We start from the raw sequence: 24,391 nt of genomic DNA on the forward strand, positions 1-24,391 counted from the left end.
TTCACATGTGCCACACAGCCCCTAGCTCAGTGGAGTGCTGCCCTACAACTCCAGGGGCCAAGTCTGACACACACGGCTACCTCACTGGGTGTGTGGACAAGATAGAGTTTCATAATTGGCCTAACTCAGGGAGGAATAAAAATATGACAACACAAAGAATATAAGGCAGAAATACTTTTCCTCTCAATACAATACGAAAATAAATTCTAAGCAATGGTGTCCAAGAAAAAGAAATGAGCTACTTATACGGTGGCGAGTTCACTGTTTTCCTGTGAGCCTTTCAATTGAAGCTATTTTGTTGTGTTTCACCAACTGAAGGACATTAACTCATGAACAATAGTGAGCAAATACTAGGGTAAATAATTTTTTAAGTTTCTTTTATTTTATAATTCAGTTTGGTAGAGCGAGACTATGTGAAGTAACCCATGGTACTATACTGTAATCAAGTCATAGTGTACTGCTGTAATTTCTAAAGCAGTTTTCCTTTGAATCCTATATATCTGAGAAGGGAATAGGCATGCCTAGTAACTCCGTTTACAGAAAGACAAATGTGCATTGGGACAGAAGGCTAAAGGAAACTACTCTTAAAGTCTAAATGCTGGCTTTACATACACCTAAAATCAGAGTTTTAGAGATGATAGAGAACTGAATTTTTTGAGATTTTCATTATAATCATTTTACAAGTATAAGCGTATAATAGGAATAAATCATGAAATTATATACTCATAATGTCTACATAGCAAAGGCAGTCAATTCCCAAGTCAAATATCATTTCTATTACCAAATCTACTTTGGCTGCCTGGTCTCTGCCTGTGGACTGCTGCCATGTTTCCCCGTTACTGATGGACTCTTATCCCTCTGGAACCGAAAGCTCAAATCAACTTTTTCTTGTATAAGTTGCCTTGGTCATGGTGTTTTATCACAGGACCTGAAAAGTAGTTAGTATGCCTACTGCCATCCCTCAGCAGGGAAGAATCAGGTCGGCACAACCTGGTGTCCGGTGCTGTCACAAATCTGATTTTTAAAATTATTGCTTTAGTTGCAGACTGAGTTTCATTAAAAAAAAATTAAATGAATCTGGGGTTGGGTCTAGGAAAGGCTTAACAACAATTTCTAAAATGGCCTTGGATTCACTTTTGTCCTTTGATACTATGCATTAACTTGAAGCAGCCTTCTCAGAATGGACAATTTTGAATTATAAGCTTATAAATTATAAAACTGAAATACCCATCAATTCTGAAAATTATTGAAGTTGTTTTACATCCTGTCTATCAAATATTCAGCCAATATTTAAGTATGCAAAAGAAAAACATGAATTTTATGAATATGAGATTATTTTTATCTTTAACAAATAAAGTTGCTTTGAAATCAATTCATGGCATATTAATAAGTAGTTTATTGGCAAATTTATGTTTGCATAATTCTTTCATATATCTATGCACCCAGGACCTCATAAAAATAACTCCAGCAGAAAAAAAAAATTTTCACAAATGGAAAAGTTCGAAGAACTGTCTTCTGAACGATATCTATAAAATTTCAGTAATGTCATTTCTTAATTAAATGGTATGCTTACCAGGTTTTGAAATTTTATACTCTAGATTAAGTAGAGTGCTATTCTAACCAAGTAGCATTTGATGAGTATGTTAACAATAGGGTATCTCTCGCTATGTGTGTGTGTGTGTTTGTGTATTTGTGTGCATATATATATGTGTGTGTATTGATGCCTGTAAGTGTCATGAACAAAAAATTACATAAATAATATATTCACAGAACTAAAGATACAGAGTAAATTAAATTGATAATACAGGAATATTAAGCATTTACACTCTGTGTAAAGGGGGAAAGGAGGCTAAGAATCATACTAAAACAATGAAGTGATATTGTCCGCATACCACACTATTAACTCAAAAATTATTCAGTGGAAAATGTAGAGTTAACTGTCAGCTAAATCAGTCACCTAGCCAAACAATGCCTTTATGTCATGACATACAGCAATTAAAACTCACAAAATCTTATGTTAGATAAAATCTTCATCAGAATAAGATTTTAAAAGGCTAAAGTACTAAAATATGCTGCCGAGCCTGGGTAGGAGGAGTTCTATTCATCTTCTAAATGATAGACGCTAGGGAAAGTGTGCAAGAAAACACGCTGCTCGAGCAATGCCTTCGCTCTAGAAAGTAGATTAATTGCTGGGAACTCTACTTTTCTTGAGAATAAAAGTGACCCAGTTCTTCTTCATCCTGCATACTAAATACCCCCTTCTTGCCACTCTCACCATGGGCCAACCTGAAACAACTGAATAACTAATCTAGCAGAGTCTTAAAGATACACTAGATTATTTTCCAAAATGAGTGACAACTAAAACAAAATTCAAGGAATATTTATTCACTGTATTTGTAAGAAATATCTAAGGATTATTTTTTCAGTAAAGCAAAGCATCCATCAATTTTGGAATAAGCTGAGGAAAATGAGCTTTATGAGAAAATAAATGCATATTTAGATTATTTTAGTCAACTGCCCAGAATATCTGGGTTGAGGGACAAATGATTTTTATATATAGTTTTGGTTATCTAATTCTATTTGGTTTTGCTCAAAATAATGGCCAAATGGTTTACATTAAAAGCAAAGAGAAAAATCCCCACACAGAATACGATGAAGGTATTCTCAAGGTGCTTCCATGCTCAGTGGATAACAAGTGCCCTTAATTTTTCTACTATACATATGCCTAGTGAAATCCTGCACAATGAAATGCCTGCTCTATTTATACCTAAAGGTTAGAGTCCTGAGGTGGCGAAGTCATAAACCAATTGCTTTCGGCACCATGCTGTTGTGTGTCCTTTACACTTCTCTTTGTCGGTCTGGCTTCTGGGAACTATTGGGTTCCAGTGACCGTTGGATGTAATTTCCCCTTTCAGCAAAAGTGAAGCACATTGCAGAGAACAGTCACCAAGTCTCAGTTGGAGTTAATGCCAAAGACTGAGTCAAGTCGTAGTGGAGGAATCAGGTCAGAGTGCACAGTGAGACAACGCCAGGCTCCAGCAGGCCCCCTTTGTGATTGTCTGGCACCAGGGAGCTGGCAGGGAGGAATACTCTTTTATTTTGAGTACAGCGTCGTTTATGAAAATATTGCCACTTACACAAACCTCGTTATACTGATTAGAACTTAACTTTTGCAAGTCTAGGAGTGGATTTTTAGAGCGAGAGCTGCGTCATCCATGATGCTCATGGTGTATAAATAGTCACTCAGAGAAGAACGCTTGGTAACAGGGAGGTGTTCCCATCAGCACAGTTAATGTGACTAGACAGTGTTGATTTCACAGAGGTGTCTGGGAGAACTCTACATCTGAATTTCTTCTAGTCATGACACACAGGTCTCACTATAAACCTGCTTTTCACCCTGGCAGGAAATCCTTCTAGCATGTTCTACATTAGCAGAATCTAAAAGTCACCAAGAAAAGAAGAAAAGAGTTTGTTCGTGATAACTGCCATATTTAATACAAGATTTTTACTGAAAATTTTAAACAAAATTCTACTGAAATAATGTCACCCTGTGTGTATTAAGTTTCAGGACTGCAGGCATGTAAGACACAGTCTGGAGATGTAGAAAGGAAGACGGCTGTTTAAAAGGAATGGGTAAACTCCAAAGCCCAGAGACTTGTCTATCACAATTAAGAGAGAACAAGGTAAAAGTGACAGCAAGTTCAGAGTCTGCACCAAGGCCACATTTCTCCCTCTAGAATGCTGTTTCGCTGTTGTGCCCTGCAAGAAGGGAAGCACTAGTTTCTCACTTGGCAGAAGACAGAAGGGCACGAGGCCCAACGGCTGCAGGAAGCCTTCATCCCAATGAAGCATGCATCCTCACAACCCATTACCCAATGAAGGCCCTACTGCAGAATGCTGTCACGCTGCCTACTATGTTCCTGCATGTGACCAAAGCATGCAACCACAATGGCAAGTAATGATGTTTCACAAAATATTGATTCAACAATAAAATTAAGCCATGACACTCTGGTAGCATGCTGGTCCCTTTTAATAACATGAGAAGCATATCCAAACTACTTCTTTTTCAATCATTAGGGGTTTGATTTATTTTTTAAATTACCCCCTCCCTCTGCTAGAGTCCAAAACATCTGTTTAAAAGTATTTCTCACCCTGGGATACAGTCTAAACCATGTGCTTCCTGGAGGCTCCAGGGTGTCTACTGTACATGTTAATCCTACTTAGCATCATAAGAGACTGATCCAGAATACTGGTGATAATCCTATAATGTTTCCAACTTGACCTTTTATTGCAATGCTCACAGAAGACATCTTATATATTCAGGAAGACCTGCTTTACATAATTCTCTCTTGTATGAATTACTGGCTTCAGTCCTTTGGTTTTTGTGAACAACTTGAAAAGAATAATTGTTGGAAAAAGCACATAATCTGAGATCCTGGACTGTCTACAAAAGCATTCAATTAACAATGGAGCACTAAAAAACATAAACAAAACATGTAAATTGGTCAATAAATGAGAATTCAGAATTTTTAAAAGATGGAACATATCTTGTTTTCCTTCTTATCCCTCCCCCATAAAAGACTGCTCTGTGAGTGATTTTATTGTACCTGATGATTTCTCATTCTTCCTTTGAGAGTCAAGAAAGTGATTTTTAATTGTAATGTGTGAAGCAAACCTGTCTTAGTTTCTATTCTTTGTGGCTGTGATGAAATACCCTGATAAAGGCAACTCAAGACCAAGCATTTATTCTAACTCAGTTCAAGGTACAGTCCGCGATGGTATGGAAATCACAGCAACAAGAGCTAGAAGCAGGTAGTCCCACTGATCCACCATCAAGAAACGGCCATGAATGTGCCCTACTGCCCAGTGTGTTACTTTCTCCATTTATCCAATCCAGGATCCTCAGTCCAAGAATAATCCTGCCCAGAGACAAGACGGGTCTTCACACATCAACAAATATAACTAACTCAATCCCCCACAGGAAAACCCAAAGGCCCATGTTCGGGTGATTTCTCTTCTGCAGTATCCATGATTTCCCTCTAGCATGGCATATGGACAAACAAGGGGGGTGCCAGTCCTGCAGGACAGAAGAACACAGAAGACAGGAGGGTGTGTGTGCACACAAACTTCTCAACCTTTTCCCTAACTTACCTGGGTATTTCTATAACATGTTCAGAACTAGATTAGGGTAACAATGAACGTAGCTGTTTAGGGTGCCAGGTGGCTTGCAGAGCTATGTGAGGTGACGCATATAAAAGCCTCACTTCCCAAACGCTGGCACACAAACAGCATCAAATTTTTAAACTATCTTCCCTTTCCCACTTCCCAATCCCCAAAATCTAAGTGTGTAAATCCCTTTGAAAAAGTTTCACTCACCAAGAGAGTGATTAGGCATTAGGAATCAGGACCACACCCACACTGTGCTTTCTGGGGAGAAAACATGAGAATCACTAAGGCTTTCCAGCAGTTAACCTGGCGACAATCCCGGGTTCAATGAGTGTCCCTGTCTCATTTGAGTAAGATAGAGGATTCAAGAACAGGATGCATGAAATCCTTCCCTGGCCTCTGCATCTGTACATGCATATGTGTAGATACCACACACACAAGGCTGACACACATACAAAAAATTCATTAAATTTCATGGACTATTAATTAATAAATTAATTAATGATCTGAGCTTACCTCATATAGGATATTAGGTACTACTTCTTAGAGACAAGGCCTAACACAAGAGAGGATTAATAAAATGAGGAATAATTTAAAATATCTTGAAATTAAAAATGTTGGACAGAATGGTCACTCTTAAAAATGAAACTTAAAAGACATATATACATAAGCAATGTCATCATAAATATTGGTATGTCTTAGCAAATAGTTATTAAATTATAAAAGGTTAAATATCTTTAGACATGTGTCCTCCATTTATGTGAAAACATGTCAATAACAGACCCAGATTCTTACTAAAACAAACTAATAAATCTTCGTTATTAATAAAAATTCAGTTAAAATAATGCACAATTAAAAACAATAAATATCCATACATTTACCCACTGGGTTATTATTCTTGCATTAATAGTGTGTGTTACTTAAAAATTAATGATGAAAGAAAGTCACCATATGAGTTTCAGATCTGATATCTGCATGACTTCCCATGGCAGGTCATTACTGTGTGTAATTAATATTCTCCCATAGCCTGCTGGCCAGATAACTCTCTATAGAGATGTTAATGTGGCCCATGGGACAACATTCATATTTTCTTAGGCTCCCTACAGCTTCTTACTGTCATTTACTTTCTCTATCTCCATATTATTTGGTCATATCTAAGAGAGATGGTTTTGTGATATCTGTCTCAAGTGCAGAAGCAAAGAGGAGCTCTTGCAGTAGACTTCCATTCAGTTTGCTTCCCCAAGTTTCAGTTTCTAGTGGTCAACCACAATCCAAAGGTAATAATTGCAAGATCCCAGAAATAAGAATTCAGTCATTTAAATTAGATGAAATTCCAAGCTGCACGATGATGTCTTGTCCTCCCACTCTATGCCAACCATGGCACAAATCATCACTGTCCAGTGTGTCCATATAGTGTATGCTTGCTGCTATGCTGACCCTGTGTTGTCTATGTTCATCTAACATTAATTGTACTTAACAATTCTCAAACAGGCAAGAGAAGTGGTCCTGGTAGTCTAGACACACCAAAGAGTTGCCATAAAGAGCTTACTTGAAGAGACCACACAAAAAATATTATATGAAAGATATATGTAGAGGAAAAGCTGATCAATACTACTGCTAGGTTAAGGCATCTACTGGGGTCTGGAAATGCATCCCCTGTGGATATGCAGGGACTACTGGCAGTAAGTTCCATTGATTCTTTTTCCTCTGAAAGTAGGTCTTGCTTTAGAAAAATACATCAAGCACTTCAGTGATGCACAATAGTTAAGTAGAACCAACATGACTATTTGGGAGGGAGACTACACCACACGAGAGAAAGAAAAAGAAGAAACAGTCCAATGTTAAGAGGCAAAAAGCTGAGATAGGGAGCTGCAATGAATAACAGAGGCAGAAAGAAAATGAGGTCTCCTTCTTCCAAAGCCAATGTTTTTCAATAAAAATTTTCAGAAGCATCAGTGTTAAGAGCTGACTTAATGCTGTAATATATAGTGCAATGCTTTGGCTAGAAGAGAATTTAGTCTCTGCAAAAAGCCAAGTTAGAATATTCACTTTTCAAATTTTCTGATGGTATATTCCATTCTGTCATAATTATAAAAATTTCTCACTTGCTGTATAAAGAGATCTTCCTATTAGCTCTATACATCTATGCTAATCCTTCCCATTGGCTGCTCAGTGCTTTCTCCTGTCAAACAGTAAGAGGAAGTTTCACCTCACTGGGCTATTGTGCTTTTTTATGAGGTAAGATATGGGATGCTTCTGAAATAGGGCTGGTGCACAGTGGTGTACATAGCATCCAATAGTTACCTTATTAGTCATTAAAAAGAAAAATCTTAGTGTACTGACCATCATAACTATAATAAGTGAAAACAGAGATATGACAAGAGTCCTGGTAGTCAGCAGAAAATAGCCAACTTATCAAATGAATAAATTAATTAGGTAAATGATTGTCCAAAAGTCTACACTTGACATCACAGATTCTTGAATAAAATAAAACCCTTACTTTAAATTCAATTAGTTCATATATTGAGTTTAAGGAACAGTGTTCTAAATGTACACTAAAAAGACTCATGGGTAATGCCTATAACAAATACAGTAATATGGCCCTTTTGTTTGGCAGACTTCCACACACTAACTATGTTTAGTTTTGCGGTACCTGAAATGACCACCTCCTCACTTAACCAGCACCAGTCTGTTCTTTCCACCTCACTAACACCTGACACCTGCATCATAAGGCATATAGATCTCTGACATTCTAGAGCAAACATTTTTAAGTACAAAATAATATGTGTCTTACACTTTGGAAGCTAATTTACAGCTACCCAGTTTTCCCCTGTAGACAGAGCTGTCTAGAGCATATGGAAACACACTGGTGTAGTTCCCTTAAAAACAACAGACAACAGGCTGGATGCAGCCCCCAACGCGGTAATTTGTCATCTACCATTCAAGACAAATATGTTCTCTGCTGTTCATTTTAAGACTTAGTTCTATGTTTGATTTTATCTTTAACTAGTGAACATATTTCTGAAATTATAGTATCGTGGGAGAGATGGACCTAGAAAAGATTTTATTATACTTTGGGACCCAAGCCTCTTTGCACAACGTGTGACCTAGAATTCATAATAATTTACTGATTTGCACTGATTTAAGATGTGGAAGGTAGATCGGCATGCAATCTGCATCTTTCTTACCCAGGAATATCTGCTGAAGCCGCAACTCTCAGGGCACTCTAATGGGCATCTTTCCTTGTAAGTGTTCATGCTCCCTATCTGTAAATTAATATGATCTGTCTTACATGGCAATAGAGATGAGAAGGAAGCACATTCAACAGAGGCATATAGATGGTATCAATAGTCCTGTTGATACATATTTTACATTCTGAAGTGAACAGCTGTTAAGTCATGGTAACATGATCATCTTCCTCACTGTGGTGGAAATGTTTAAATGTACATCTGTGAACAACTACATCTATGTGGAGACTAAAGAATTCCTCTCGAAATTACACTTGAGATACCAAAATGTCACCACTAGCTCTCAAAACCAAATGAAAACTTCAGATTGGAATTTTTTTGGAACATTATATCAATAACTGAGTATTCTCCTATAGGCTCCCGAAACCAGAAACTTTTTACATAGTTGAAAGATGCATAATATCAGGAATTCAGGATGCTCTCTGTATCATGAACTTTCTATTTGGCTTAGGGTGTGAAATACTGTATTAAAACTCATAAATGTTATGTAAAGAGAAGAATTCCTCATAAATAAGAAAGTTCTTCCTGAAAATAAACAAAAATATAATCAAATGAAAATCAAATGATCACATCAATCATTTATAAGTTAAAGATATTATTTACCCTCACAAAACAAATCAAGAAATGGGCTTTTCCTAACTGTTCTGAAAACGAGAAAGCTTGGCTCTTTGAGCTGATAAACATATTTTAGTCACACAGCTTAGTCATTGCTAAGTCAAAAATTCCACAGAGATCTACCTTTTCAAATCCAAAGTCAAAACCTAGCAGAGACTGAGAAATGGTGAAATGCTAAAAATGAAAATTACAGAATGAGACAGACCACAGAAACATGGCATTCCAGTTTTACAAAAAGCTTGTCTCAGAGATATAACTGTTTACTCTTATTTTTAATTACTCATATAAGTACATAGGAAGAAAGCATTACCTGTTTTAATCACAATCATCACTGGGAATTTAAAAGGGTATTTATTAGAACAGTCTGAAAAAAGGTCACATCTTCTACCTTATATGTGTCAAAGCTTTCTTCAAAGTTCCTCTACTCTGTTCAGTCATCCACTGGCACCCACAATGAAATGGTGCCCTCCATGGCTTCTGCCATCCCTTAAAAATGAACTGAAAGTGGGATTCTGAATTACTTTCAGGTCATCATGGTTCTTGTCTGGTATGGGAAGTCCTTCTATATATGCTTTGCTTTTATTGGTTAATGAATAAAGAATCTGCTTTTGGCCTGTAATAGGGTAGAATAGAGCTAGGCAGGGAAAACTAAACTGAATGCTGGGAGAGAGTAGGTGGCGTCAAGAGAAGCCATGCAGCCACCAGAGGGGAAAGACGCGAACTGCAAGCCAGAACCTTGCCGGTAAGCCACAGCCATGTAGTGATACACAGATTAATAGAAATGGGTTAAATTAAGAAGTAAGAGCTAGCCAATAAGAAGCTAGAGCTAATAGACCAAGAAGTGACTTAATTAGCACAGTTTCTGCATGGTTATTTCCAGTCTGTGCACCCAGAAATGAACAAGTGCCCCCCTACTAGACTTGCCTCTCTTGAGTTCATAAGCAACAAGATTTTGAGATTTCCTTATGTTTCCTCTTGCCTTGGAATGGTCCCCTCAATTATTTTTTAGATATATATTAATTTTATTTTATGTGTATATGACAGTGTGCCTGGGTGTATATATGTGTACCACATGAATGTATTGCTCACAGAAGTCAGAGAGGCATCGGATTTTCTGGATCTAGAGTTACAGACAGTCGTGAGCTGCTTAGTAGGTGCTGGTTCACTCTGCACCATCTTTCTGAACCCCAAGTACTGCCTCCAAATAGGAAGGAAAGTTTGCCATCCTTGCTAAATATGTAATAAACCTAAACTTATTATATTACACTAGTCTATTGTTTTAACATTTCTCAGTTTTTTTTTTCTTTTAAATTACTGAAAACACACAGCAGCACTGAATACTTGCCAATACTAAAAGTTAGGCATGTTTTGAGGTTAACAGTCTCTTTCTAGAAAGCTCCATCAAGAAGGTGTATAACCTTGGCAAAATATTTCACCCCATGCATTAATTATATCATGAGTAATCTAAATATAAAAACAGTACTTCCTAAGGTTTTTGAAGATCATAGATAAAGTACAATAGGTTACTGTCTTAAAACACCATGACCAAAAAGCAAGTCTAAGAGAAGAGGGTTTATCTGGCTTACACTTCCACATCACTGTTCATCAACGTCTAAGGAAATCAGGACAGAAACGCAAACAGAACAGGAACCTAGAGGCAGGAGCTGATACAGAGGCCATCAAAAGGTTCTGCTTACTGGCTTGCTCCCCTGCTTGCTCAGCCTGCATTTTTAAAAATAGAACTAGGGACCACCAGTCCAGAGATGGGTCCTCCCCCTTTGATTGCTAATTGAGAAAATCCTGGATCTCATGAAGGCATTTCCTCAAGTGAGGCCCCTTGCTAATTAAGGACTCTAGCTTGTGTCAAGTTGACACACGAAACCACAGAGTACAACCAACCCCTTGTCAACTTGACACACAAACATCTCACTATTAAGCCACAACCCTTCCTTTCTTATTCACCCCCAAGATCCCACATTAAAAACATGAATAACTTAAAAGTTCCAGTCTTTACGAATTCAAACACATTAAAATTTCAGTCTCTTTAAAGTTGCCAATTTCTTCCTAAATCTGAAGTCTTTTAAATTTCAATGTCTCTCAATTATGGACTACAATAAAATTAAAAACAAACCAAATACTTTCTTACTTCAGGAGGGAAAAATCAGGGCCGTCACGATCTGAACCAAGCAAAACCAAATTCCAATAGTATAAATCACTCAATGCCAAGCTATCTGGGACTCACTCACGATCTAGGCTCCTTGCCCTCTGTAGTACGCACAGCTTGTCCTTTAGGCTCAGGCTGGCTCCACTCCACTGTTGCTGATGTTCATGGTGGTCATCCAAGGTACTGGCATCTCCAAACACTAGGGACTTCTGCTGTAGCTGGGCTGCACTTTCACCAATAGCCTCCCATAGGCTCTCCTCAGGGAGTCAAGCCTCAACTTTTCCGCAAGACCCCTTCAGTTCTTCCCTTCAACTGCCACTGAGGCTGCATCTTCCCTGGTGGCCTTTCCTGGCCTCTCAGGGTATCAGTCCTCAGCAGCTCTCTCTCCATGAGATGAGACCCCTTCATGCCTTCAAAAACCAATACAACCTGGGTGACTCTTATACCCTACCAAATCTGGCTCCCAGGACAAGGTACAGCCATGGCCACCTCTGAAGAAGTTTCTGTGGGCTCTTAGAAAAATACTACCCAGAAGATTTCACCTCAGTGATGCTGGTCTCTTCTCGATCACTGCTAATTGCTTAGCTCCAGCCATCCAGCATCAACTGTCCTAGAAATAAAAAGTCTCACTTCTTTTGCCAGCTTCTCGTTAATCACTGCTGACTCTTCAGTCCCAAGTAACCGGAACGGCAACAGAATCTTAATTCAAAATAGCAAACTGCTCTAATGAAGTCTTTAAACTTCCCACTGAAATTTCACAAGCCAGGCCTCCATCTTCTGCACTGTCCTCAATGTTCTGATCTTCCAAGCTCTTAAGGAACATTCCACTGAGCTCTTAACACTCAGTGGATTTTCTAGACCAAAGTTCCAACATCATTTTACAACCCTCCCCAAAACATGGTCAAGTCTATCCTAGTAATACCCCTCTATGCTGGTACAAATTTGTCTTATTTAGGGTTTCTATGGCACTGAGGAAATACCATGACTGAAGAGCAAGTTGGGGAGGAAAGGGTTTATTTAGCTCACATGTCCACAGCACTCTTCATTATTGAAGGAAATCAGGACAGGAACTCACACAGGGCAGGAACCTGGAGGCAGGAGCTAGTACAAAGGCCATGGAGAAGTACTCTTTACTGGCCTGCTTCCCCTGATTTGCTCAGCCTGCTGTCTTATAGAACCCAGAACCAGACCAGAGGTGGCACCACCCACAATGGGCTGGATCATCCTAAATCATTCACTAATTATGATAATTATAGCTGTATCTCATGGAGGCATTTCCCCACCTTAGGCTCCTTTCTCTCTGGTGCCTCTAGTTTGTGTCAAGTCGATACAAAACCAACCAGTATGGTTACCTAATTTCCAGCTGAAATCACAATTTAAAGGGAGGTTTCCTTCATTCCTCCCAGTGGCTTCTTCACTTGTTAATTCACTACCCTGAGGCTACACACAACGACATGTTCATTTTGGGATTATAAAGGAGTTGTTCCAGAAGTAGATGCCATATACATGTGGTTTCATGCTTTTTGGCCGTCCCACTTCACTTCACTAGATTATATTGATGATCAAATATGTCATGTCATAGAAAGGCTATGATCACGGATGTCATAGTTATGTGTCTAGACTTTCCTAAACTTGAATGCTTCAAGAATTCAACATTCATGAAAAAGACCCCAGTTGATGTGATATTCCCTTCTGTATGCTGTGAATATGTTTTATTATCATCAATTAATAAAGAAGCTGCTTTGGGCCTGACAGGGCAGAAGAGAGCAAGGCAGGAATTTTAAGCAGAGATAGAGGAGAAAAGTAGGTGGAATCAAGAAAAAATGCCATGTGGCTGCCAAGGGAGACAGATGCTGGAACTTTACCTGGTAAGCCACAGCCTTGTAGCAATATATAGAATAACAAAAATTAGTTATTATTATTAGCTAAGTTAGTTAATAAGAAGCCTAAGCTAATAGGCCAAACAGTGTTGTAATTAATATAGCTTCTGTGTAATTATTTCGGATCTTTGTAGCCAGGAAACGAACAAGTAGCCTCTGCCTACACCCAGTCAACTCACAGGAGAGACAAACAGAAAACAATGGGGCTGCTAACTTGACAGAGGAAACATAAAGCATGTAAGCTGTCACCAGAGATACATAGGTATTCTCTCAACTAAGGCAGAGATTTGTCTTATTGGTCCCTGAAAACCGAGTAAACACCTCAGAAGAACAGAAGGGATTAAGTCATAATTGGAACTGACCTCAAAATTAAGGGGTGCCTCCATATATATCCTTGAAATGAATCCTAACTAAATGTGGCTGCCTAAAGATGCTGGAGTCTGTCCTATATGCTGCTTCTCACCACGTGGCTGCTCTCTACGCTTCCTGCAATCCCACAATCCACCAAATGGCCAAAGAAGACATAAAGAATCCAAAGGCACAAAGGCTGCTGTCACAGTAGCCTTAAGACGAATAAAATACATGAAATGCAATGTCGTTTAGAAAGCTTCTCTGACCTATCTCAGGTCAGACAAAATGTGAATGTAGAGTCTAAGCTCGATCTTCACGGTAAAAGTAATACTAGGAACGAAGACACTAGAATGTAACAGGGTTTCAAGACGAAAGCATAGTATGACCCAAGACATGATGTTGGGGTAGAATGAAGATGAAGAAGGCACAGAAACAGTTCAAGTCGGTTTGGTTTGGATGACAGTAAGAGGTGAGCCTGCGAAAGCGGCTTCCAATGACATGCTTTGGGGACACAGGTAGTGGGAACTGCCGATATCATTATTATTACTTGTCTGCAGGGTGCTGGAGTGGGGTCTGCTGAATGAAGGGCATCTAACTGCATCTAACTGCATGTGTAATTCGGATGTAACTGTCACAGCTAAAAAAAATGACAGCGAGAACAAAGGAAGGAGGAAGGGGGTCTTTCAAATGTCTAGATGAGCGTGACACCAGTGAAGGAGATGTGGAAACAGTAGAAAGATGAGGAAGGAAGGAGAAACAGGGTACGGGACCAGAGTGTTTAGGGTGACCGGACTGCAGCACAGGGAGCTGTCCAGCAGCGGCGTATCCATTTCTACAAAGGCCCAGAGTTCTGGTTACTTCTACATGCACCTCTGCACCCCTTTAATGCAGGGCTGAGAACTGAGCCCATGGCTTCACGCATGCCAAGCAATCTACAAACTGGCTACATCCCATAGCTTTCAAATATGGCCTCTTGGTCCTTAGGTTACTGATGCTATAGATAAGGGCTTAAAATTACAGAATCTCAGTCTCTCTCTGGGATGTGCCCCTTTCCATTTTAAAAATGCCCCACCATAATATGCCACTATATACCACCCTCAACAAGGAGAAACCAATGCCCACAGGGCCGCAGGTATGTGAACCTTTGGGACTGCGAGTTACATGGACACATTTCCTTTCCAAGTTACCTGCCTCAGAGAGTTCAGTTCAGTAGAGTAAGTCTGACCAGTACACAGTTGTGCCAGGTAACAGCTTTAGATGGAATCTAATTAAGAATAAGTATAGTTTCACACTATAATTAGTGAGAAAATGAGCAAGGGCTTGAAATAGTTTTCTTTAGACTACCAATGTTTTATAGAGGTCCTTACCTAAACAAACATTTCACTCTTGATTGAAAGTTGTTGTATTTATGACAGCTGTCGCCGAATCTGAATAACTGCTTTCTGTAATTAAACTACATGAACACTGCCCTGGAAATACCCATAAGCGGCACAATGCCTTTAACAGAAAAGAAAACTAAAGAAAAGAAGAAAAAAATAAAAACTTTCCCTCAGCACAGTGTAGCTGCCATTCAGGAAACTTGAGGGGTTTTTCAGAAACTCCTTTGGGATTTCCATGAATATTAATGAAGATGCTGGCAAGGGTTTTATTATTAGGTCAGGAAAATTATTTGCAAAATATGTGCATCGTTTAACAGTACTGATACATATGAATATATTGGATAGGTCTCTGGCGAACCCAAGTATAAATTACTCCAGCCCTACCTGGACTACTTTTATTATTGTTAAGCTCAGTGTTTAATTTGTAATTAATTATTTCCATCTTTGATGGTGCTAGGGGTGGAACCCTAGGATGTTTGCATTCTAATCTAATATTTTTATTTTTCAGTTCATGCCCACAGCAGTCCCATGTCTTTACTGGTTATCACAGATAAAAGGGGCTGTTAATATTTACTCTTCTACAAATCGTCTGCGGCTGCTCTGTCATATGTTGGGTGGAAAACACCAAATCTTCAAACAGGCAAACTGGCCTTCTGGGCCCAACACTTAAGTGACCAAGTAAGAAAACAAAGCTCTCTCTGAAATTCTTTTAAATGTTCTACTACTCATTGAGTACCACTATACAGTCATTCCCCTGTGCTTTTCCTGACACATTGATCCAAATGTTCTTCTGTTGCTGCTGCTTCTTCTTCTTTTTTTAATCTTTATAGAAGTATCTTGTGTAGCCCAGGATGGCCTCTGAATAGCTATGAAATTGAAACTGGCCATGCGGCTCTTGATTACCCTGTCTCTACCTCCCCAATGCAGGAATAATGGACATGCATACCTGGCTGATCCTGCTCAGAAAACCTGCCACAAAGCAGGATCAAAAAAAAAAAAGAAAGAAAAAAGAAAAATCAGTGTGTTCAATGTTTAATTGGTGCCACCAATAAGGCACCTAGCTGGGGTTTCCAATCAGTTCAGACAGAGAAGCCAGTGAATTTGGAAATGACCTCTTAAGCCCAAAGCCAGTGTTAATATTGGCTAGCTAGCACACCTTAAATTATTTCTATGCACATGCTAGTTCAAAATACTATTGCATTTGGTCTTTCTAAGCTACATGTAACATGTTCTTTCTTCTATTTTACAAAGAAGGAACTGAGATTTGAAGATTTGAGAACTGGTCCAAACTGGTTAAAGAGCCAATAAATCATAATATAGACAGGCTAGCCCTCAGAGCACCTATTTTGACCTCTGCTCTGTCTCATCCATATGGCTTCCCAGATCAGTCAAATATGATCTCTGTTTTCAAGACCAAGAAGTCAGGAGAACAAATAGAATGTTTTCTCAAATAAGTAGACTTTAAGGTAAAAGGGAATGTCTTGTGGAAGAGACTCCCAGATCAATGTCAAGAGAGGCCTCATGAAGACAGATGACACCAAGTCATGGGAACAGGAGGGGCCTTGACCCCTGAAATTGGAGGACGGGCTAGAAAGGGAGACAAAGGCAGTAAAAAGGACATCTTTTGTAATCGCCGCGTGGCATTGTATTTGCTGTGCATCTTTTATGATATTTCACATCATTATTGTCCTCATGGATGTTAAAAAAAATATAGAAGTTCAGCTCTCACATGGTATAAAGCAAAGCCAATTGCTCCATCTTAAGAGCCACTTAAACCCAGCCCCTAAAGGAGTCTTGTGTATGTGTGTCTAGCTCTCCTTTCTACAGAGTGGGCTTCACTCTGGTAGCATGGTATATGTGCTCCTTTTGCTAATTCCCTATGCAAGAGAATACAGTTTTCTAATTCACACAAATACGTCTCACAAACTAGATGGATCAATTAAACGCAAAGAGTTCCTCTGAACAATTTCAGCCATCCTGCCTCTGAGGGCAGCATCCCTGTGGTACTTCCTGCCTGAATTAGAGCTGGAGACACAGGAGGTTAGTGTGATCTTTGCTGATTTCCTTCTCCTCCTCTCTCTCAATATCCACGTCTGTTGCTCTTGACGTTAGTCTTCCTGTAATCTGCCCTTCAGTAGGACCACGTGCCAGGCACCAAAGGGCACCACAGACAAAGAAGTATTTGGTCTTGGTTAATGTCATACAGGGCAGAACTTGTATCACACAGATCTTAGGATCAGGTGGCCTGTGTGTCTTGTTCTGTCACTGAGTAGCTGCTATAATGTGAATCTGACTTGTCCCCAACAACACACATGTAGAGCCTGAAACACTTACAAAATGTTGTCAAGCCGAGAGGTGCCAAAGCCTTGAGAAAGCAGCTGAGATGGTCTGGGTGTCACACATACAAGAGTGACCCTTCTCATGTGATCAGTTAGGCCAAGTGGGACTCGGTTAGTTACCAGGAGAGCAGTTTGATAGAAACTTAAGACCATCCAACATGGTTGGCCACTTTTACACGTACCTGCTTACCCTACCACATTGCTATGTTATCATTTTTCAGAACACCGAGAAGACGTCGGTACCATGGCATTTGGGTTTTCCAGCTATCTATATCATGAGGCAAATTAATCTCTTTTTACAAATAGGTAGCACAGGGGCTGGAGAGATGGCTCAGAGGTTAAGAGCATTGCCTGCTCTTCCAAAGGTCCTGAGTTCAATTCCCAGCAACCACATGGTGGCTCACAACCATCGGTAATGGGGTCTGGTGCCCTCTTCTGGCATGCAGGCACACACAGAATATTGTATACATAATAAATAAATATTTAAAAAAACAAACAAATAGGTAGCACAGCATCACCTATTTTGTTAGAGCAACACAAAACAGACTTTGCTGATAGAGTAAGCCCTACAACTGTGCCTAAACACATCTGTAAATATTAGTATAGACCAATCTATCCTATAGGATTCTTACATGCTAAAAGAAAAATAGTGACATGCTTGAAGACAGCGTTCTAAAGACGCTAAGGACATTATACTGTGCCATGGACTGTAAGGCGACCACTGCTGCTTGGCAGAGTTCCAGTATTTGGACTTTGCAGACCACAATTCTCCAGCACCCTCTTGCTTTCACTTTTAGTGATTCTCACTATGATGCTTTTCCCTTTGGGAAGTTTTGTGCAGACTTTGAAGGATAAAAGCATGTACGATGGTAGTCTCTCCGAATAAAATAATCTTGGGGGGGGGGGAAATCCCTGCCACCGAGTCAACAATCTTGGTATCTGGCTCTTACTGACTTTATATTTGGCTTCCCTTTGTCATACAAATGTCTCCTAAGTGTTTGGTGAATGGGCACAGAATCAGAAGAAACATCTTGAGACATCCCTTTCATGAGCCCAAAATATAATTCTGGATAAGGAGCAATTTTGAAGTCATTCTACCTTCCATATTAGTAGGAAAGATGAAAGTCTGAAACACAGGACAGATGCTGTCAAAGAAACATGCATGCCTAGGAACATGGAATTGATAGGAGCGTGCCCTAATTTGTATATAACAAACTGTTGGTGACTCTGCAGGTCACGTCAGAGAAGGGCGGTGCAGGCCTGCAATCCCTATCCCTGGGGAGCAGGGCCAGTGTGAAGTTTTCCTAGGCTGCACAGGGAATCCAAGGCCAGCCTGGCTAATTTAGCAGGAGTCTGCTTCAAAATAAAAGTAGAGATTTTTAAAATCATTGCACAGTGATAGAGCCCTAAGTTTAAACCTCTGCTACTCCCTACAAAAATTCAGATTGTTAGTAAACAAACAGCTCAGAAGGAAAGAGCAGTCTGTAGATACGAAGTGTTAACGAGAGCATCTGTGAGTTGTGGCAGCACACCACACATTAGTTTCCCTGGGTCACCATCCATGTCCTTCCCCGTCACTGGGATCATCGGTTACCCTCTCATCTAGATGGACTTCAACGTGCAGCACTCGGGAGCAGAACATGGAGTTAGGATTGTCTCTCTGTCCTCATGTGACTTAGCCCGTTCAACTCTCGTCTTCGCTCTGGGGCCCACACCCAACTCTGATTTTCTTGCCACCCTCTTAAATGCACACCTTTAAGGTTGCGGTGACAGAGTATGCAGTCGCTGGAATCTGATCAGGCCTTGAAAGGCTTCCTCCGTCTGTGCTGACTGGGTTCAGCCTTGAAGTCTGGACTGCTAGCAAAGGGCATTTGTGCCCACGATTTTCTATTGCCAGGGCTTTTAAGGGTCATGTTCGTCATTCCCTGCTATTTTTACTCTTTCGCTGCATTTCTGTGTGGTTTGACGAGGGAGGAGGACACGGACTATTAGCTTTGAATTGCTACTACACAGCCCTCATTCAAGGTGGCCCACTCTTATTTCTCAACCAAAGTAAGTTAAGAAAACACTTGCAGAGAAATTGGTGTGTGTGTATGTGTGCGTGTGTGTGTGTGTGTGTGTATGTGTGGTGTGCCTGCCCGAGCATTACTTCCCCAAGTGTAACAAGAGTAGTCCAACCAGGAATGAGAGCTGCCGAGAGCACTAGTGCCCCTCCCAAAGTGATCTGCTGTCCTCTCAGCTAGCAGAAGTAGAAAGGGATGGAGAGCCAGAAGGGATGCAGCATCTTCTGAGGCTCACAGCCACCTGTGCTACCTGTCCAAGACAGGCAAACCCAGCATGGTGAAGTGGCCCAGAAAGCCCAGAGGACATAAGGGTGGTGCACGCTCTTCTCAGGGTCCTGAAAGATACCATGACCCTTAGGCCCGGCCACAATCCTCTCCTGCATCCACCTTGCCAGCAGCCTCTACCTAGGATTCTTAGGGACCTAAACAGAACACCTTCCCTTCTTCCCAGGCTCTGGTCTTCTGCTAAGAGAGCAACCATTCCCTTCTCGCACTTCCCCACCCATCCACACCCACTGCAAGGACCCCACCAGGGATGCTGTGGGTCCGGGAAAGATGCGCGGGAGCACTCGCCTGGCAGGCCCGATTGACGTCCTGCCGTGCCCGGACCAGGGTGGCACCAGCTGGGGAGTTGGTGGCGTGAACCCTGCGACCTCTGGATCCCCGGACCTCAGGGACCTCGTAGCTCCCGCCCGAGCCCGCGCCCTCTCGGCTTGGGGATTTTTGTCTATATAAGGGCTCACGACACACGGCGAGCGCGGGCTGGCAGCCGGGCTGAGGGTTCTCCGCTCCTGCCTGCGGTCCCTGGGTAGCCGCACTCGCCCTCCTCCCGCCTCGTCTTCCTCCTCCCGTCCTCCCGGGGAGCACCGCCTTTACCTGGCTCTGGCACCCGGAGCGCGCACCGCCGCTCTCCCGGTCCCCCCGCCCAGCTGCAGCCGCCTCGCCTCGCTGTCACCGGCTGAATGGAATTATTTATTTATTTATGTCCCCTGACGTGTCCTCGCCTGGCGAGGCCTGGGGGGAGGGGAGGTGCGGGAGCAGAGGCGGGTTGGGGTGCCCGGGAGCGCGCCTGGGTGCGGTGCGGGAGAGGACGCGGGAGGAGGGCGCGGGCTGGGGGCGCGGGGAAGGGAGGCGCACTGAGCATGCTCCTGAGGACGCCGCGGCTGGCACTTGTCGGCGCCGGCTCTGTGGCTCCCGGCACTCCAGTTCGGATTTTAGCTCTGACCAGGAGCGATCTGTGGTGGCTGGGCCGCCCAGACTAGCTCCTAGTCCTGTGCTTTGGCGCCCAACCTGAAGAGGCAGGTGTGAGGTGGCTGGAGGGACCTAGGCTGTTACGCAATCTCTTGATAAGGATGCCAAGAGGAGCCGGCAGAAGGCAGAGAAAAGAGCAAGACCTCTTTATGAGCTAGGGTAGAAGGGACTGTGTGAATCATCCATTCATTCATTCGTTCGTTCATTCATTCAATTAGGATTTCTGTAGGGAAGGGAGTGCTGGCCTAATTGAGGATGGAGAAAGAGATTGTGGTCAGAGCCAAATCCCCCCATGTAAAAGACAAAGAGGGAACAGAAAACAGAACGATAAGACACTGAAGGTTTGAGAGTTCCGGTACCTGACCGGCGGTGGCAGAGTAGGGGGTGGGGAGGGTGTCGATTGTAACTAATTTCTTTCCTATTTGTAACTCACATTATTTGCATTTTGAAGACAGGATTTAGTTTTTGACAAAGAATGCTAAGGATAATAATGGTAATCCCCACAGATGTTGATTTTGGTTTCTTCCCCTAATATGCCCTCCTTGGGGAAGTTAAAAAGAGGAAGGGCTGGAGCTGAAGGGTTGGACAACTCCCAAGACTAGGTTTCTTTAGTATCTTGAAGTGGGACTCTCTACTTAGACAAAAACTGTGTGGAGGAGTAAGTGCTTGACTTGAAAACTTGGTCAAAGTTTTCTGCCCATATAATTGGCCTTTTTTCCCTCCTAATTTCATAATGAAATACTCCATTAGATGCAGTCTACAATTCCTCACGTTATACACACATGGAGACACAGTAAGATGGTACCTCTTGGATACATTCTTAACATCTTACTTCGTCCCAGATAGTCAGTCTGTATGCAAAGGCAGAATTTGAATATCAACTTCTGCAATTACAAAAGAGGAATATTGCTTCCCTAAGACTTAAGCGCAACAATATATAAAGTAATTGGAAGATAATTTGAAAGGATCATATTAGGCCGGGTGTTGGTGGCACGTGCCTTTTATCCCAGTACTTGGGAGGCAGAAGCAGGTGGGTTTCTGAGAGTCTGAGGACAGGCTGGTCTACAGAGTGAGTTCCATGACAACCAGAACTGTTACACAAAGAAACCCTGTAAACACACACACACACACACACACACACACACACACACACACACAAAATATCAAGTGGTTCCAAATGTGGAAGTCAAAAAGTTGAGTGGGTAAAGATGCTTGCCACCGAGTCGGGTAACCTGAGTGGCATCTACATGGCAGAAAGGAGCTGCTCTTTAAAGCTGTCCTCTGACCTTCACACCCCTGGTAAACATGTCCATGTACACACATATACACATACAATATGCACAAAATAATAGTAATAAATGTTAAACGATTTTTAAAGAACGTTATAATTTTAAAAATAAAAGTTAAGGCAGAACATTCTAGAAATAATCAGTTTTCTGAGGACAAAAAAATCAGCATAAACGGATATTTGTAGACGGTAGCAATTGAGTATCTAACAAAGACTATAAATTTCTCTGTTTCATTGCCAAAAAAAGAGTGATAAACATTTAAAAGAAACAACATAAAGACATGGCAAGGTCATGTTCTTGGTTATTTGTTATTAAGATTTTTTTCTGTCCATTCATCACTTTTATTTCTTTTCTAAGAAGAGGAAGCACAAGAAAATATACAGTTCTTGAATTTAATCTGTTCTTCCCTTTCCTTCTCTTGTATGTTTTATTTTTGAATTATACTCTCTCCAGTCTCTTGTCTTATTTAACCCATTACTGAGCTTGCAAAGATCCACACTAGACCTTTTAGAAGCTTAGTAAGCTTTAATGGTGCTGCTTTTCCAGTATTTAAATATGAATCCAGCAAGGCTTGGTGGTGCAGCTGAGACAGGAAGACCAGAGGTTCCAGGCCACAAAGTGAGTTCAGGGACATCCAAGAGCTACTAGTGAGCTAATGCTTCCAAACAGTGGGGTCCTCAACCTTCCTAATGCTATGACCCTTTAATACAGTTCCTCATGTTCTGGTGCCCCCAACCATAAAGTTACCTCACTGTTACTTCATAACTGTAGTTTTGCCACTCTTATGAACTATAATGTAAGCATTTTATTTGAAGGGTGTCTGATATGCAGCCTCCAAGGGGATGGTCACCCACAGGTTAAAAACCCACTGCTTGCAATAAAAAGGGGGGGGGGTTCTATTTTTGCTTTCAGGCTGAGAGTGTAGCCTAACAGTATGAAACTTGCCTAGGGCAATACCCTATGCTTAACTCCCAGGATCACAAACAAACAAATAACCCCTCCCCCAAAACTCTGAATCTAATTTTCTTGCCTCCCTTGGGTTATAATTGGGAATTTCTTTCTGAATTGCTTTGCTGCTATAGCTAGGCTTTGTATGTAAATATTTGTTTGGATTACAAAGGAATCTGAAAGTAGAATGTACTAAGAATAAGTTCAGTTAATTAATGCATATAATCATGTAATTTGTCACTTAATATTATTCGGAGCTTAAGAAGAAAATATAATTCAGTGAGAAGAGAACTCATACGAGGAGAATTCAGAATACTGAAGTGGAAATGTCCCCTCTTTATTTTCACTATTCATAACCTAAAATAACAACGGTTAAAAAACAGGAAAAAGAAAATGGTATCGCCCCCTCTAGCACCTCATGTCCCACTAAGAAACAAACTGGTGAATTCATAGGTTGTGCACACTTATGAAACCCGACTGTCCACACCCACAGCTGCCCCCTTCAGGCTCTGGTTCTTTGCCTCCATCCTCATCCTCAGCCCTTAACTTCTTATACTTTTCTCTCTTTTCTCATTCCCCACCTTTTGTAGCTTGTATCTGTGTGCCCTTCCCAGGCACAGATAGTAGGTCATCAACTCTGTAGCCTATCCAGCATTTCATAGCAATCTATACCTCTCTAAGTTCTCCCAAAGACTATGATATTACCTTTTGAGCCATTTCCTTCCAATTCAAGGTACACCTATATGTCTTTGGGACTTTTAATTATCTCTCACTGAAATCAACAGGCTGTTAAAGTATATATGTATATATATACACACACAAACACATATATACTGTTTCATTTATTTTGGAAATCTTCTTGCACCCATCACAACTGCTGCCAGATCAAAAAATAAAAATAAAAAAATTCTATCCACCCTCAGGGAAAGGGAAGGCCTTGTGAACACTGAAGGCAGGTAAACAGTAGAGGCTCTTGACAATAACCCCAGGAACAAAGGTCTACCCAACTACATTTTGTACTTCCATTACAGTTATATTGGGGGTGTCTGCTTGGTTCTAAATAAAGTTACTGTTTAAAGATAAATCTCCGTGTCCTTTTCTGGTTGATTCAATTGAAAATGAGTTTAAGTTGCCTGTAACCTCAGGATAAAATCATATTGCATTATATATTTCTACCTCTGATCAAGATACTCATACATTTTGAGATCATTGCCCTCATTTGTTGCACAGTTGTTTAAAGGTTGTTTAATATTTTTATATGAAGTCTTAGTCTTTAAGTTATTCAGGTATTAAGTATTATAGGTCAAAAGTCATTCATGTTTGTTAGACTTATAGTCAGACTAATTAGGTTCTTTAGCAACATAGAGATTGCATTCTGTATAAATAGGTAACCTTCAACCACTTCAAAGATCTGTAGAGCATGACATTTAAATAACTTATGGTTCTGTTCACATGAGATGCATTGCTCCTGGCAGCACCAATCTATTCCCAAGAGAATGTTAAGCAATGATGACACTCCATTTGAAGTTTGTTTTCTTCTTGGCAAACTGGCCTTTGGTCCAGGAACTACCCATGCCTCAATCACTGACAAAATGCATGGTGTCCAGACTGAACAAGTAGGATACTAGACAAAAGACTGCCAAACCTTGCCAAGACAGGGTAAGACAGTTTTAATTTTTTTTTTTTCTGAAATGGTCT

General features: G+C 40.8%; 1 protein-coding gene across 2 annotated transcripts in view; it reads right to left on the bottom strand.

Annotated features, from left to right (window-relative positions):
• The window catches only part of Slc16a7 (solute carrier family 16 member 7), a 159,883-nt gene extending 139,694 nt beyond the window's left edge, over positions 1-20,189 (bottom strand). For both annotated transcript variants that reach the window (XM_085683295.2, XM_085683296.2), the window contains exon 1: positions 20,082-20,189. The gene's annotated coding sequence lies outside the window, so the exon portion shown is untranslated. The remainder of the gene's footprint in view (positions 1-20,081) is intronic.
• Between the last annotated feature and the right edge of the window lie 4,202 nt (positions 20,190-24,391).

Source organism: Myodes glareolus, chromosome 26 (assembly GCF_982192425.1).
Source record: "Myodes glareolus chromosome 26, mMyoGla1.1, whole genome shotgun sequence".
Lineage (NCBI taxonomy): Eukaryota > Metazoa > Chordata > Mammalia > Rodentia > Cricetidae > Myodes > Myodes glareolus.